Source organism: Gracilinanus agilis, chromosome 1, assembly GCF_016433145.1.
Source record: "Gracilinanus agilis isolate LMUSP501 chromosome 1, AgileGrace, whole genome shotgun sequence".
Taxonomy (NCBI): Eukaryota; Metazoa; Chordata; class Mammalia; order Didelphimorphia; family Didelphidae; genus Gracilinanus; species Gracilinanus agilis.
In genome coordinates, this window is record NC_058130.1 from 628,191,677 (window position 1) to 628,209,694 (window position 18,018).

General features: G+C 34.9%; 2 protein-coding genes across 2 annotated transcripts in view; both read left to right on the forward strand.

The window, feature by feature from the left end:
- LRRC69 (leucine rich repeat containing 69) overlaps window positions 1–18,018 on the forward strand; it is a 146,549-nt gene that overhangs the window by 79,223 nt on the left and 49,308 nt on the right. The window lies entirely within an intron of this gene.
- Window positions 6,882–18,018, forward strand: part of SLC26A7 (solute carrier family 26 member 7) — a 308,018-nt gene continuing 296,881 nt past the window's right edge. The window contains exon 1 of the mRNA XM_044668390.1: window positions 6,882–6,923. The gene's annotated coding sequence lies outside the window, so the exon portion shown is untranslated. The remainder of the gene's footprint in view (window positions 6,924–18,018) is intronic.

An 18,018-nucleotide genomic window follows, 5' to 3' on the forward strand; every position in this document is an offset into this window, starting at 1 on the left:
TGATGAGTCTTTTGTCAGAGATAATTGATATAAGATTCCCCTTTAAATTTGTTGTTTTTTTCTAATTTTTTGTTGCATTGGTTTTATTTGTACAACCCCTTTTAAATGTAATGTAATTTAAATTATCTTATTTCATTTTCTTAATGTTCTCTATGTTTTGTTTGGCCATGAATTCTCCCCTAATTCATAAGTTTGATAGGAAAACTTCTCCATGTTCTTCTAATTTGTTTGTAGTATTACCATTCATTTCTAGATCAAGTATCCATTTGGAATTTATCCTAGTATACATTGTAAGATATTGGTTCATGCCTAGTCTCTGCCATTCTGCTTTCCAATTTTCTCTCAAATTTTATCAAATTGTGAATTCTTTCCTCAGAAAGCTTGGGTCTTTGGGTTTGTTGAACACTAAGTTGCTATGGACATTGACTGCCATGTACTGATTGCCTAATCAATTCCATTCATCCACCACTCTGTTTCTTAGCCAGTACCAGATTCTTTTGATGATTATTGCTTTTTATCTAGTATGGCCAGATATTTCTTTAATTATCTTGACATTTTTGGTCTTTTGTTCTTCCAGATGAACTTTGTTGTTATTTTTTCTAGTTCTTTGAAATTCTTTTTGTATGGTTTGATTGGTACAGCATTGAATAGGTAAATTAATTTCAGGAGAATTGTCATTTTCACTGTATTGGTTCAGTCTGTCTATGAGGAATTAATACTTTTTCTCATTGTTTAGGTTGGATTATATTTGTGTGGAGAATATTTTGTAATTGTGTTCATATGGTTGTTGGTTTTATTTTGGTAGGCACACCCTCAAGTATTTTAGATTTTTTTTAGATTTTTATTTTATTTTAGATTTTTTAAATTCTGGAGTTATTTTGATGTAAACATTAAGAGACAAGAATTTTCCTCTAATACCACTTTGGTGCATCCCATAAATTTTGGCTTGTGGTCTCCTTATTGTAATTTTCTTTAGTGAAGTTGTTGATTGTTTCTATGATTTGTTTATTTGATCCATTCATTCATCAGGATAAGATTCTTTAGTTTCCAATTAATTTTTAGTCTTTCTGCTGACCTTTGTTGAGTGTATTTTTTTTGCATTATGATCTGAAGAGCATGCATTTAATATTTCTGCTTTTTTACATTTAGATTTTTTTGCGAGGTTTTTATGCCTTATTATATGGTTTGTTCTTGTGAAAGTGCCAGATATTGCTGAGAAAAAGGTGTATTCCTTTCTATTCCTATTCAGTTTTCTTCAGAGGCTTATCATAACCAGATTTTCTAAAGTTCTAAAGTTGCCTTCTTAGGTTCTTTTCTTGTTTATTTTTTGTTTTGATTCATCTACTTCTCTTAGAGTAAGGTTGAGATCCCCCACTAGAGACATTTTAGTATTTCTTCCTGAAACTCATGCAGCTTTTAACTTTAGGAATCTGGATGCCATGCCATTTGGTGCACATATGTTTAATATTGACATTGTTTTATTGTCTATGGTACCTTTAATCATGATGTAATTTTTTCCTTATCGCTTTTGATTAGATCAATTTTTACTTTTTTTCTTGTCTGAGATTGTATTTGCTACTCCTACTTTTCTTGCTTATGTGAAGCATAGTATTGTCTGATCTGACCTCTTACTTTTATTCTGTGTATATTTCCCTGTTTTAAACATGTTACTTGTAGACAGAATATTGTGGGATTCTGGTTTTTAATCCATTCTGCTATTCTCTTCTATTTTATGAGTGAGTTCATCTCATTCACATTCACTCTTATGAGTATTAAGTGTATATTTCCCTCCATCTTATTTTTCCCATTTACTGTTCTCTCTCTTTCCTTTTAGCTTTTCCATATTTATAGATATTTTGTTTTTGACAACTGCCTCCTTCTAGTTTACCCTCCTATTTATCTATCCCCTTTCCCTTGTTCTCCCTACCCTCCCATTTCTCTATAGGGTAAGATAGGTTTCTATAGCTAACTGAGTGTGGGAGTTATTTCCACTTCAAGCTAGTTCTGATCAGAGTAAGGTTCAAACATAGCCACTACTCCCCCCATCTTCTCCTCCACTGTATTTGCCTCTTTATGTGCCTCTTAATGAAAAAGTAGTTTATTATCCCTGTTCTAGCTCTCATTTTCTCATTTCCCCATGTGTTCTTCTTTCCTATACTTCTTTTTTGGCAGGTGGGTGGTGGAGAGGACATGCCAGCCCATCTTATTAGGCTTCCTTCTTTCTTTCTATGTATACTCTTTTTCATTGCTTTAATAGTGATGTAGTTCATAAGTATCTTAGATACTTTAGACATCTTGCATACTTTACATACCTTACCTTTCTTAAGTATCATAGATATCTAATTATTTTAATTGCCACCTTCCCATGTATGAATGTACACAATTCAACCTTATTGAATCCATTTTTCACTTTACCATTTTATGCTTCTCTTGTGTGTTGAATTTGCTATCAGATTTTCTTTTCAGCTCTATTTTGGTCAGGAAAATCTGAAATTCCTCTGTGTCATGAAAAGTCAATTTATCTCTTGGAAGATTGTGTTCAGTTTTGGTGGGCATGTAATTCTAGGTTGTAGTCCTAGGTCCTTTGCCTTTCAGAATATCATATTCTATGTCTTTTAGTACCTTAATATAAAAACTGCTAGGTCCTGTTAATCCTGACTGTGGCTCCATGATATTTGAATTCTTTTCCTCTGACTGTTTGTAGTATTTTATGATTGACCTGGGCATTCTAGAATTTGGCAAGACAGAAGGTTTCTTTATTTTAGGATCTCTTTGAGGAGTTACTCAGTAGTTTCCCTCAATTACTATTTTCTTGTCTTATTTAAGGATGTTTTCTCTAATGATTTCTTATAATATGTTTTCTAGGTTCTTTCATTTATTTATTTATCTATTCACTTATCTATTTATTTATTTTGATCATGGCTTTCAGGTATCCCAATGATTCTTAGATTATTTCTCCTGGATCTATTCTCTAGAAGAATCATTTTTTTCCAGTGAGGTATTTTATATTTTCTTCTATTTTTTCATTTTTTAAAAATTTACCTTATTGTTTCCTAATGTTTTATGGTTTCATTAGCTTCTATTTATCCAATTCTACTTTTTAGGGAGTTATTTTCTTCCTTGAGCTTTTGTGTTTCCTTTTCACTTGACTAATCCTATTCTTTAAAGATTTGTTTTCAATTTTTTCTACCTCCATTTCCATTTTGTCCGTTTTATTCCTCAGGGAATAATTTTTAATATATTTTTGTACTTCCCTTTCCTTTTGGATTATTCTCGTTTTCAGGGAGTTGATTTCTTCAGTGATTTTTTCCCCAGATGTTGAGTTTTTCTGTCAGTTCTCTTATTGTGTGTGTGTGTGTGTGTGTGTGTGTGTGTGTGTGTGTGTGTGTGTGTGTAAACTTCCTTTAAAGTTCTTCCTATGGTTTTTTGAGACCTAACAACCTGTCACCCTTTTCTTTGAGGTTTCATGTTTCCTTTTTTTTTTATCGTTATCTACCTCTGTGTTTTTTCTTTGGTCTTCCCTGTCACTAAAGTAACTTTCGAATATCAGGGTTAGTCTTTGTCTTTTGCTCATTTTTCTAGTGTTCTCACCCCCAACCCCCAATTTATTTATGTATCTCTCTGTTGAAATAATTTACTGTTCATGGCATAGAAGGCTCACTGCTCCAAGCTTACAGAGTATACTTTTCTGGTACTTGGGGTAAGTCTGGCTGCCTTTGTTTCTCACAGTGTGTTTGTTGAAGAGGTGACCCTACTATCTTGCTGTGGGGAGGTTTGCAATTGTTTGGTCCAGCTATATTCAGCACCTCAGGTTAGTCATTCCCTTGTTGCTTCATGACTTGGGCTGATCCCCAGTCTGCTGCTTCCTTGCCTCTGCCAAGTGGCTTGAGCTGGGCAGGTCTGTTGTTCTGGGCTCTCATATCTCGGGTCCTATGCTGCTTTGTGGGAATGCAGAGTTTTCTTCCTTCTCTACTCATGTAGAGTGTCTCAGACCAGGCTCCTACTCATTCTGCAGCTTCATTATCTCTTGTAGAGTCTCAATGTGTTGGGCTGTCCCACATTCACCTGGTTCTTAGAGATGCTGTGCTATCTGCACTATTCTCTCTTTTTACTCTTCAGTTTTCCTTTGTTTTGAATTGATTTATCTTCTTGGTGTAAGCGTATGTATGTATGTGTGTGTGTGTGTGTGTGTGTGTTCGTGTTTGTGTTCATGGGGGGATCAATGGAGTGGAACATCCTGTAGCATTTTAGTTTCTAGTGTACAGCTCTTGCATCAGTTTTCTTGATAATTACTTTTGTAGAAAATTTGCATTTTCTTATATTTGTTTTGAATTTATATATATATATATACATACACACATATGTGTATTTTGAAACACCATAGACATCCTAGCAAACATCTACCACACTCTTAGCACAGATGCAAGATTAAAATTAATATCAAATAACTCCAATTATTATATTTTATAAAATTTATTAATAATAACTTGAAACAAAAGAAATAAAAGACAAAAAGTAAAAGCCTTAGTAAAGAGAAATTTTCTTAGCTGTATTTGCATGAAAAGAGAGAGGCAGAGTCACACACAAACTTTATCTCCAAAACGTAAGGGTGTAACATAAGAATGAAAGAGGAATGCTAGGAATTAGAGTTCTGGGGAGCAGATTCTAATTACACACAGAGTATGTTCACTCAAAAAATTATATTGATTATTTACAGAAAAGAGAAAATTATTTTTAACTTCAAAGTATAGTACTAATGTTAGCTTAGTTAACTAAATTTTTGATGCCTCTTGATTTAATTTACATTGCTGCAGTCATTGCAGATATTGTTCTTTTCAGCATTGCTATTTTCATTCTGTTACTTTATTTAAATCTTATAATATAAATATATTTTATAAATAGAAATGAAATTTCCTATTTTTTCCAATTCTTCACATCCATCATTCCTTGTGGCACAATTAAATTCTAATGCTTATGTTATATATATTTTAGCCATTACCCAGGAACTATAAAAATCAAAACACAAATTTTGATTTTAGGTTTTTAAAAAACATCACAAATAATACTGTTATGAATATTTTTTACATAGATGGATATTTTCTTCTTGCTAATAACATCTGTGGAGAGTAGCTCCAATAATAAAATCTCTGGATCAAAGGTTAGGAACAATTTAATAACCTTTATAATATAATTTCAAATTGTTTTATAAAATGGTTCAATTAATTCATAGCTCTACCATAATGAATTAATGTGAATATCAGCCCATAGCTTCTCTGACTCTAATTCCTAGCATTCCATTTTCGTTCTTATGTTACACCCTTACGTTTTGGAGATAAAGTTTGTGTGTGACCCCACCTCTCTCTTTTCATAGATTTATATTGAGTATGTAGTTCAACCTTCTGAAAAGGGAAGCAACCTATCCAAGTTCTTAACCCGAGTTCTCTCACGTCAGATTATTCCATTAAAGACAAGTAGATTTGTTGGCATAACATGTTAGATTTCTATAAGTATCATAGTATTTAACATAAATATTTTTCCCTTAGTCTTTAACTGTTCTTCTAATTCTATCTGCATTTAATTTATTTGTACAAAAATGCTAATTCTTGTCTTAATGCTAGGTTTTAAATTTTGTTTTAAGCACAAGTAATAGACGGTATATATCCTTTTTTTTTTAAATTTCTGATCTTAACTGGAAGATGTGTCATGTTTATTTATTATAAATACTTCTAGGAGGGCTTGGTTTTAGAAAGATACCTTTTATCATGTTAGGAAAAGATCCTTTTTATTCCTATGTATATGATATGATATGATATGATACATGATATGATATAATATAATTGACTGTTGCATTTTAAAAAATCCTTACCTTCTATCTTAGAATCAATACTGTGTAAGGTATGAAATATTATGAACAGTGGAGCTGATACCTGTGCTAATGGCAACCTGGGTCATTTGAACTATCAAAGTAATTCATTCTTCACAATCTTTCATATTTATTTTTTTTCTTCATTTTCACTACCATTATCATTGAGGCTCACATCGCCTTATGCTTGGACTAACATAATGTCTCCTATTATTTTTTACCTTTGTTTTCTTCCTACTACAGTCTATCGACTATAATTTCAGATTATTTTTAAATGATGTTTTCATTGTGTTTCTCTTTTGCTAAATAAACACAATAGTTTCCTAATACATTTTTGAGTTCCAGTCTCAGTTCCTCAATCCGTCATTGTGATTCATGTGATTCATTCATTCATTCACCTTCATAATCTGTTTCTATCTTACCTATACAATCTATTTCCCACTGTTCTCCATCAGTAACTCTCTACTCCACTCTGATTAGTATCCATACTATCCTCTGCTCTCCTGCCCTACTACCCCTTTCCACATTAATTCATGCTTCAGAACCCCCTTATTTTTAAATTACTAGCTCCAAGACCTAGAGTCAGGGGAATATGTAGAGGAGAGAACTCTCATGATGCCTTTCTTCCTACACTGAGTTTCAGGGGAATGCAAATTCAGAGCTAGCAACAAACTAGGAGTCAACACTGAGCTGGTGCTGCCTTAGAGCATGAGTGCTCTAGAACAGGAAGCTTCTTTAGAAAAGAAAGGAACTGAGATAATCTTTTCCTTTTCTTTGCCTTTGAGAGGAATTTCCTTTCCACTATATGCTATGCAAGAAGCAGAAAGCTGATCTAGGAAGTCTGACCATTTTTTATTGTGCCTGCAGTCATCCAAGACACTCTGCTCTTGGTTGAGACAAGATAAGGTGGGCTGAGCACAAAAGCCATGACTTCCCATATACACCATGCCTTAATGCTGGAGGTGGATTCAAGCAGTGAGACAATCTAGGCCAGGAGAATAGATGATTGGGGATGGAGGTGGAGAAAAGAGATCTCACTCATGGCCTAGTTGGTGAGAAGGTAAGGAGACTCATCCATGTCTATTTTCTTCCATTTGCTTAAAGAAAAGATTTCATAGTAAAAATCCAAATGTAGGCACTCCTTTCTTTTTATCAATCCTCCAACCTGGGGAAGGGTAGAATTGGGGGGGGGGGCGACTGTTCTTTGGAATTGCTTTTCTATGTATCCCAAAGGAAAAGTAGGAAGGCAAACAGGAGGAGACTTTCTAAGACGACTAGGTAGGACACTCTATGGAAAATCACTTAGCAAATTTCCTTGCATTCTTAAACTATGTTGCTATAAATTGAGTGCTTGTGGTCCATGGATATAATGGTTGATAGAAAACCAGAAGCTTTCTAAATGTTTGAAATCTAAATCTATAAATAATTAATACAGTCAAATAGAAATCTATACATTTCATATGAAAAACAGCTTTTGAGTAATATTCCATTTCATTCCCTAGATAATTCAGAACAGGAAAAGCACAAGCACTTGCAGGCAGAATACCCTCCAGTGGCCTGTAAGGATCCTACAGTACCTCAAAAGTCTATTCCCATTCTTGAGTTTGTGAGGATCTGAGGATTTCAGATGTGCTCATGGGTTGAGGAAATCACCACCTTGTGGTCAGCTCAGATATTACATCTCCTCCCTAGGTTTTTAATAATGTCATCTCCTGTTTACCTGTGGACTTAAAGGAAGACAGTGCACAAAGCTGCATGGGGTATTTGTACTACTGCAGTATCTTGTGGAATGTTTTCATATATACATACATATATACCTATGTCACATAAGTAAGGAAATTAATGTCTGATCTTTAACAAATGTATAAATCCAGATTGATCTTCAATTAACTTCAACTGTTGAGTTAAAACAATTTTTTTATATAAGGGATAACTGATGAGTTAAAAAGTTAATTGCCTTATCCCAGATAATCCAACAAATAAGTGCCAAAGGAAAATAACTCTCTAGTATGAGTAGTGATTTTTTAAAAAACAGGGCTCTGCTGCTTTTATTTGTTTCATCTTAGTAGCAATCATTCACTTGCCGATGGCATTTATCCAATTAATAAAATGCACCAGCCTTAAAACAGCACATTTTGAACACATGTATTTGAAACTGCGTTCAGTAGAAATGTGTTAAAAGGCTTATTTTATTGCTACACAGTGTTGCTCTTTTTTTTTTTTAAATAGCTGTTCATTTAAGAGTGCTCTGCCTTTTTATAGCCTACAACTTGGTGTGATACTTGGAAAATACAATTATTTCACAGTGTAATTTTTTGAAAATTCACATCAGCTTTCTGATGTTTGGAACTGGATCTTGCCCAGTGAAGTTGAGCAAATTTTTGTCTAAGCACCAAAGTTAAAGGGATATATCCCTTGAAAGATAATGAAACTTCTTGGAAGCAGACTTCTCTGGTAAACTAAAATAGTTTGCATGTTATTTTATAAGTAAGAAGAGCACTTCATGAATTTGTAGTGAATCAGTCCATTAAATGTGCTGTTTCTTTGGTTACCCATGCCAATCAGAACTCTATTATAGTTTTAGACACTTTCTCCTCTCCTTACATTTGTAGATTCTATTTACACACATTTGAAAATAAATTATTTCATTATTTAAAAACAATTTCTTTGGGGTAGCTAGGTGACTCAGAGGGGAAAGCATCAGGCTGGAGATCAGAAGTCCTGGGTTCAAATTTGACTTCAGACACTTCCTAGCTATGTGACCCTAGGCAAGTCACTTAACCTGAATTATCTAGCCCTCACCACTCTTCTGTCTTAAAACTGATTCTTAGTATTGATTCTAAGATGGAAGGTAAAGATTTTTTAAAATAAAAATAATTTCTTAGTCACCCCTCTTACCTTTATATTGGTCTTCATTTGTTTTTCTTTTTAACTTTTGATTTTATTATTACTATCATCAATTTGGGGGAAGTCACCCACCACTGAAGCTCCATCAGATTCATCTCCTTCCTTAATAGATTATTGCCTTCACTAAGCTATAAGCCCTGAGTCTACAGCCCAGATTTACTGTGTCTAAAAGCAAACAAACCCTCCAACCACCAATTTTTTTCTCCTTTTAATCATTTACATTTCGTTTTAGAGACTCCACCATTTTCTATGACCCCAGGAGAAATCTTTCCTTTTTTTTCTTCCATATTTGATGAATAAATATGTTCTATTAGTTATTTCTAACTCTTCTAAAGAGGTATATAATATAATATATACATATATTATATTATGTAATATAATATAATATATAATATAATAGCCATCTAAATATAAATTTTGAAGGCTATACTCACAGAGTATTTGCATATCAGCTTGTCCCATCTTAGTAGCAATCATTCACTCATTGATGGTATTTAACCAAATTAATAAATACACTATCCATGAGACTATTTATTTTTTATTTTTAAAAAATTCTTGCCTTGTATCAATGGTAAGACAGAAAAGCGGCAAGGGCTAGGCAGTTGGGGTTGTGTCTTGTCTAGGATCACATGGCTAGGAAGTGTCTGAGACTAGATTTAAATCCAATTCCTCCCAACTCCAAGCCTGGCACTCTATCCACTGTGCTACCTAGTTGCCTCATAAAATGGTACATTTTAAACACATGCATTTGAAACTATGTTCAGTAGGACATACCCAACAAGTGTTTTATTAAGCTGTATTCCAAGTACTATGCTGAGAGCTGGTACATCTTCTAACAGATTCAGCCATGCTAGGTAATATACCTCCTTCAATTCATAGTAACTAAACTGGTCCTCAGATGATGGAGAGATTCCTTATTAGGTCAGCCATAGCCATTCTCAAAGCCAGTTTAGTCATAGAAGTATTGAGATTATGTCCCTGAAGAGAATACAAAACTTAAGCATGTGGGCAAATTATATATCCTTGAGGTAAGAGAATCAAGATGTTGGGCTGCAATTTCTGCTTCTGATGGAGTGGCAGAGCAATTCCACAGGAAAAATTTGTGTCCATTCCATGCCTCAATTTCTTCACATAGAAGAAGGCTACCATGCTACTTAAAATCCAGCTAGTTTCTAAAATATTTTAAAATTATAGACTTTTACAATTGTTGTAAGTTTTTTGAATGAACAGAGAGATCTGTTAGAATGTTAGGGCAAAGACCACATTTTTGTCCATCTTAGTTTTTTTAGTATTTAACATAGTATCTGGGACATAGGAAGTGCTTCATAAATGTATTCCACTGATAATTATTATCTATACTTTTTTTAAAGAATGATTTTGTAGCTGTGCTCCTAGCTTCATTGAGGAACCCAAATGCTAATCTATCTGGCCTCAAACTGATTTAGGACACTATCATCGTGCTCTTAGAGAATGGATATTTTAGGAAAAGCAAAGAAAGCAGCTCGAGATAAGGCTAAGTAAAAAAAAAAATATATATATATATATATATATTCAGAACTCTACATTGTTTTGCCTAATCTCACCCAGATGTCTTAAAATAGCAAAATGAAGAATCTTCGAGGTGATTTGCTAATCTCTACACCAATAGAGAATAGTGCCTTGGGAAAAGGGCATTCAAATTTATATGGAAGATTAGAAAGGATACCAGGATTGGGCTAAAGTTTCAGCCACTCTATCTGACAATAAGTATAGAGTGGAAGAAGGTGATCTTTGGAAGAAAATGAAATGTAAGAAGACCTGAAGTATATTCCCTTAGTAGTGCCTTTACCAAATTGCTGAAGGAGAACTGTGGATGTGCAGGAGAGGCTGCACGGCTGAGTCAATGAGATCTACCAAAAGAAAAATATAACTAATATCACACTAATGGAGAACTGTGAGCAAGACTACAACAGCAGCACATAGCAAATCAGGAAATGATGTGTGGTCTCTTCAAGGACAGTAAGAAATATTAGGTATCACTAATTATAGGATACAGAGAAACTTTGTTATTTTGATTTACCTATTTCTGATTATATGATTGTTGATTTTTCTTTTCTTTGATTAAAACTCTCTGCTAAAGTATTTTGGCCAGTGTGCTTGCAAGTAGAAAGTTGGATGCTGCTCAAGTAATGAAGATATTTTCCCATGTTTTGGAGTGGGACCTTGAGCCAACAGAAACAAGGTGGCCCCCTTAAGTCATTCAGGCCCATTGCTTCTTTGGCTTCTCGTATGCAAGGAACACAAATAAATGTATGCTTTTGTTTCATCTCATTAGCTGTCATGTATTTATTATATTTGCTATTTTCTGCTATTTTCTGTTTCTGAGGTTAAACCAAACAACAAAGGAAGCCATATTTGGAAAATTTACAGATGACACAAAGCTGTAGAGGGACAGTTAACAAGGTGGATGCCAGAGGAAGGACCCTTATCCAAAATGTTATTTCTTGGCCACCATTCCCCTGTTGTATAGATGCTGTTTTCTGTTGGAATTTAAACTCCTTGTGGGGAAAGATTAGCTTATTTGCTTTTATTTATATTCCCAGCATAGTCAGAATAGTGCCTGACACATACTAAGTGTTTAATAAATGTTTTTTTTAATTCATTCATCTTGACAGGCTAGAATATTGTTATGAATGAAGTTGAAATTTAACTGGAATATAATATTCTACATTTGGGTTAAAAAAGGCAAATGCAGAAATATAAGTTGAAGTAGGCTTGGCTATACAATAGTTCATGGGGAAAATATCAATGGCTTTTAAGTGATCAGAAGATGCGGTATAGGTCAACAGCAAAACATGGCTAACAAAAAAGTTAATGTGGTCTTAGGCAACATTAAAAAAGGCAAGCTAACATATAATTAGAGAGTTAAGAGTTCAGGTGTATTCTATCCTGATCACCACATTTTATAAACAGTGTAGATAAATTGGAATTCATCTGGAAGAGGATAGTCAGAATAGAGAGGTGACTATGTCATTCAAAGATCTGGTTAAGGAGATACAGATCTTTAAAATGGAAAACACAAGACTGGATGTGAATGGAATTATGGGGGGGCATCATTGCAGGCTTCAATTATTTGAAAAATTGTTCTTCTCAAGAGAAATTTGATCTGTCCTGTTTGGATCCAGAGAACTGAATTAGATTTCAGTGGATGGAACCTAGAGAGGAAGTTTTAATTTAATGCAAAGACCTAGTTCCTAAAAATTATATCTTTACCAGAAGTGGCATGGAGGGGCTTCAGGAGGTCCTGGATTCTTGCTCCCTGGAGATCTTCCAGGAGGAGCACTTGTCAATAGATTTGCAACAGGAATTCTTATTCAAACAAAGGTTGGACTAATTGACTCCACTCCTGAAGCCAACACTTAGATTTTATGGTTCTAAATTGATCCTGAAGCAGTAAGTCTCTGGTAGGCTTGGCCCTTTTCTGGAGAAGAAAAAATTAACAAGTATTTATTAAGCACTTCTATGTGCTAAGTACATGTCTCATTTGATCCTCGCAACAACTCAAGGAGTTAGATGTTACTGTTCCCATTTTACAATTGATAAAATTGAGGTAGATGGCAGTTAGGCAGTTTTGGGGACAGGAGGAGGAGGATTCACACAGCTAGTAAGTTCTGAAGCCTGATTTTAACTCACATCTTCTTGACTCCAGACCCTGAGCTCTTATTTGCTTTTTAGCTGCCTTCACTGCCTGACTGAGGACATTGCTTTTGTTTAGGTCTTGTCTGGGATAATGACAGTCTTACAAATATCCAGGAACCATTTATGTTGGACTGGCCTAGTATGCTTTAGGAGGAAACAATTTCCTCATGTAACAAAAGTTTTATTTAAAAGAGGGTTTTCTATATGTCAGGCCAGGCTGTCATAATCTCTGTTGAGCACCTAATTTGCAGAGAGGTCTGGAAGAGCAAGTCATTGTGACAGCATGTGTCTTTTAGACAAAATCTGGTATTTAATAAGCACTTAACAATAATAGGGGCAGTTAGGTGGCATAATAGAGAAAGCACTGGGCCTGGAATTAGGAAGACTTATTTTCCTAGGTTCAAATGTGGCCTCCAACATTTACTAGCTGTGTGATCCTGTTTACCTCTGTTTACTCATCTATAAAATGAACTGGAGAAGGAAATGGCAAATAATGCTTTTATGTTTGTAAGAAAACTCCAAATGGGGTCATGAAGAGTTGGGCATGATTGAAATGGCTAAACAGTGACAACAAATAAACATAATAGGTGATTAATTGATTGCAAGAACAGCATTGGAGCAAACAGGATGTAATATAATCCTTTACTGTCGATATGTGGCACATCCCATATTTATTTATGGTCATACGTCTCTCTTGAGGACAACCTTTATGTTGCTTCATCTGTGCAATTATTTATAATGTGTTACAGACTGCTGTGTGCTCACCATCTGCTTGCCAATTGCCCTTTATATAAATCTTATCTTTAATGTATGTAATTTGGAAATTCTAATAAGAAATAATTTATAAATTATTAGTATCATTGCCATGATGATCTATGATTGGATATTATGGTTAGAATTTTTGTAGTTATCCTTTTATTAATCTTTAGTTCTGAACTCTTTCTAATATTTTTCTAAATATTAGGAGGAAAGGAAACAGAGAGAGAGGGAGAGAAAGAGAAAGGGAGGAAGGGAAAGAGGGAGAGAGAGAGAGAGAGAGAGAGAGAGAGAGAGAGAGAGAGAGAGAGAGNNNAGAGAGAGAGAGAGAGAGAGAGAGAGAGAGAGAGAGAGAGAGAGAGAGAGAGGTTCTTGAGTACAGAGACTAACTTGCTTCTCAATTTACATCTCTAGGCATAAGCACAATACTTGGCACATGGTAAGAGATTAATATTTTTTTCATAAATCCATTTGTAAAACCAAGGGTTTGGTCTAAAGGAATGTCTAGTCTAAGATCTATGATCTTGTAAGACTAGCTTACAAAAGCATGTAAAACAGGGACCAATATATCCTTTAAAAAGTAAGTTTTTGACCATTCTGCCCAAATTAATTTTTTTATTTAGTGCCATACCCATCAAACTACCAAGAAACTTTTTTTACTGAATTATAAAAAAACTATTACAAAGTTCATTTGGAAGAACAAAAGATCAAGAATATCAAGGGAAATAATGAAAAAAAAAACGTGAAGGAAGGTGGCCTAGCAGTACCAGATATCAAGCTGTGCTATAAAGCAGCAGTCATCAAAACGATATGGTACTGGCTAAGAGAAAGAAGGATGGATCAGTGGAAAAAACTTGGGGTAAGTAACATCAGCAAGACTGTCTATGATAAACCCAAATAGCCCAACTTCTGGGACAAAAATCCGCTATTTGACAAAAACTGTTGGGAAAATTGGAAAACANATGTAATATAATCCTTTACTGTCGATATGTGGCACATCCCATATTTATTTATGGTCATACGTCTCTCTTGAGGACAACCTTTATGTTGCTTCATCTGTGCAATTATTTATAATGTGTTACAGACTGCTGTGTGCTCACCATCTGCTTGCCAATTGCCCTTTATATAAATCTTATCTTTAATGTATGTAAAGTAATTTGGAAATTCTAATAAGAAATAATTTATAAATTATTAGTATCATTACCATGATGATCTATGATTGGATATTATGGTTAGAATTTTTGTAGTTATCCTTTTATTAATCTTTAGTTCTGAACTCTTTCTAATATTTTTCTAAATATTAGGAGGAAAGGAAACAGAGAGAGAGGGAGAGAAAGAGAAAGGGAGGAAGGGAAAGAGGGAGAGAGAGAGAGAGAGAGAGAGAGAGAGAGAGAGAGAGAGAGAGAGAGGAGAGAAGAATAAATGAGACAGAGCGACAAGAGACAGAGACAAAGAGAGACAGAGAGAGGAGAAATCAAAGTTTTAATTGATTTTTAATTGATTCCTATTGTGTTAAGGTAAGGGTAACTTTCCTGGAAGTACATCAAATAACATCTAATATTTTCATCAGCAACTTTTATCATTTATTTTTTTTATCAGGAATGGGAGATATTCTTATTGAATTGCACTAAGCAGAAAGGAGGGGCTAGCAACCTAGAGGGAAAAGTTTCCAGCACAAAATGAACTCCACAAGTTAGATCAATAGTTAGCAATAAATAAAGGGAAATTTAATGAGGAGTAATATAGAGGAAAAACAAATTACTTAACACAGGATGAGAAGTGACTCTCTAGGCACAAATAAAACAGAAAAGGTGAGAAGGTCATTGTAAAACTAAGCATGAGTCAGAACTTTGGTGGCATTAAAATGATATATTTGAAGAAGCTTCCCTTTCAACTACCCCCTGTTGTCTGTTTCTTTGGCTTTTGGGAAACCTCACTCCTTGTTCTTTTTCCTCCTTTTTTTCATCTCTGTTTACCTTTCTGGTTAGTCTTCATGCTTCCCCTTACCCCCTCCTTAACATAGGTGTTTCCCAGGAAGTTCTCTGTGCATAGTCCTCTTCCCCCTTCCCATGCTAAGATCTCCTCCCATGGCTTAGATTGTCATGTCTTTGAAGATGACTCTTAAATCAATGTTTCCAGCCAGACTCCTCTCTTGAGCTCCAGACCTACATTTCCAATTAACCTGCTGGCCATTCTAACCTGGATATTCTACTGTCCCCTCAAATTCAACAAGTCTCAGATGGAATTCCTCCAAACCTGTTCCTTTTTCTGGCTTATATCATTTGATGGAAACACCATGATCCATGCCTTTATGATGGGTGGAGATGGTGAGAGCTCAGAAGAGAAAAATTTGGGCAGTAGTTCATCTGCGTTTATAGCAATGCCAGGCTCTCAGTGACTCATGCTTATGCATGAAGCGATCTTTGGTTTCACAAATCTTCACACATCTCAGATCCCCATAGTATCATTGGCATTAATCACCTTAGTATTCTCATGAAAGCCACCCTAACTTAAGCATACTTGGTTTGTTCAGTCTTTCAGTTGTGTTTGACTCTACATGATCCCATAGATAGTCCATGCTTTTTCTTGACAAAGATCCTGGAGTGGTTTGCTGTTTCCTTCTCCAGTGTGTTTCCATTTTACAAATGAGGAACTGAGGTCAATGGGGGTTAAATGACTTACCCAGGGTCATAAAGGTAGTACATGCCTGAGGCTAGATTTGAACTCAGATCTTCCTGACGCCAGGCCTGATGCCCTATCACCATTAGGACTGTTCTAATAGCCTGACTGATTTCCTTGACCTAGGGCTTTCTCTCCTCTAGTTCCTCCTGCTCTCCATCACTCAAAATCTTTAGAAAGTCCCACTGTATGTCAAAAACAGTCCAAATTCCTTAGATTGAATTCAAGATCCTCTTGCCTACCTTTTCAGCCCTAGTTCACACTACTTCTCCTCATGTATCCTATGTTTCAGCTAATCTGGAAGACTTGGTGTCCTTTGAACACATCCTACTTCCTACTTTTATAACTTGGCAGCTTTTTTTATTCCTTATAGCCTAGTCAGTCTGCCTATCCCCATATCCATTGACTGATGGCCTACCCATTTTTCAAAGTCAAGATCAAATACCATTTCCTCCATGAAAGCTACTCTCAATAACCAGCTGGGAGTGGTTTCTTTTTCTTCTAATCTCACAGAATTCTGGACTTCTCTTATGAACTTTAAAGAATCTATAATTTCACTAGCATAGGTAATTCCATTTCCCTACACAGACTGCAATCCCATTTCGTGGAACTCATGCTCTTATATTTTTTATTTTTATATGTGTTTAAACATATTATAAGCTCTTTGAAGGCAGAGATTGTCTTCTTTATTTTTGTATATCCCCTTCTTACCTAGCACAGTACCTTGCACACTCTAGATATTTATTAAATGTTCAGTGAATGAACTAGTTATTTACATAGCAGTTGTAGCTGGAGCAGTTGTAATAGGGTTAGATCACTGAGAGAAAGCACGTAGAGAAGAGAAGACTTATGACAAAACCTTAGAGTATTGCTTATCTAGGTGGAGGAATGTTGCTAGTGAGAAAAAGCAGTGAACGAGACAGAGGAATGATCAGAGAAGTAAGATCCAGGAGGGTTAGGTGTCACACAAGCAAAGCAAGGAGAGAATTCCAAGGAGAAGAGATTAGTTAGTAGTGTCATATATGGGAGATATCAGAAAGGATGGGGAATGAAAAAAGGCTACTGGATTTTGTAAATAGGAGGCCATGGGTGACCTTTGAAATGACAGTTTCAATAGAGTTTGGGTTGGTAATAGAGGCAGCATTTCAGCGGGGTGAGGAATGAGAAGTTGATGTTAAAGCAATGGGAGCAAAGAATTGTAGACACTGAGTGACATTAACAGTGGTACTTAAAATATGAAGGGGAAAAGATGACTAGCTGTCTTTATCACCTTTGAAGATAGAATAAGAGGAAATTAACTGAATTTGAAGTGAGAGATTGAGACTAAATATGAGAAAGAATGTGTTCTTGTCTCTTGCCCATTTTATATTTATATTTTAATAATATCATTATTAACTATTAGAAAGAATTAATCTCTATCCCAGTAGATATTAATATTTTAATGATGACGCTTATTTTATCTCTGGCTATTCAGCCAATGAAAGCTTAATGTATTCTTGGTTGAAATGATACCTAAGAAGTGTTCTTTGTACTACGATGTTCTGTGTAATAGATATTTCTCTTGAAATTGCTCTTTTACAAATGTAATATACAAATATGCAGCATCCTTCCAGCCATATAGGATCTCCTATTTGTGTATGTGCTAAGTTGACACATCCCTCAAAAGAAAGGAAACATTTACAGATACATAACAAAAGATATGTATAAAATAGTGCCTGGATTTTCCTGTCTATTCAGAGGTGACCTGGCACAGTGGAAATAACCTTAGACTCAGAATCAAGAGAAAATAAATTTAAATCCTGCCTCTGCCACTTACTAGCCATGGGACCTTGGGCAAGGTGAAGCCAATCAAAGATAAGGTTTAGCTAAAACATTTCTGTGAGCAGAAATTAGAGGACACACATGTGCACACACATATGTTTAAACATGCACACACATATGCATATATATTAGTTCATGTGACTATACTTCATGTCACTTTTATCTCATCTAATACTTTTGAATATATTTTATGTAGTTATGGTTGTGACATTAAGATGATGATATGAGATGCTGAGAAGGATTGTCAAGACTTAGCAAATGTAGAATTGTATTATATTCTGCAATCAGTTGATGCTAGAGTTCTAAGCCTTGTA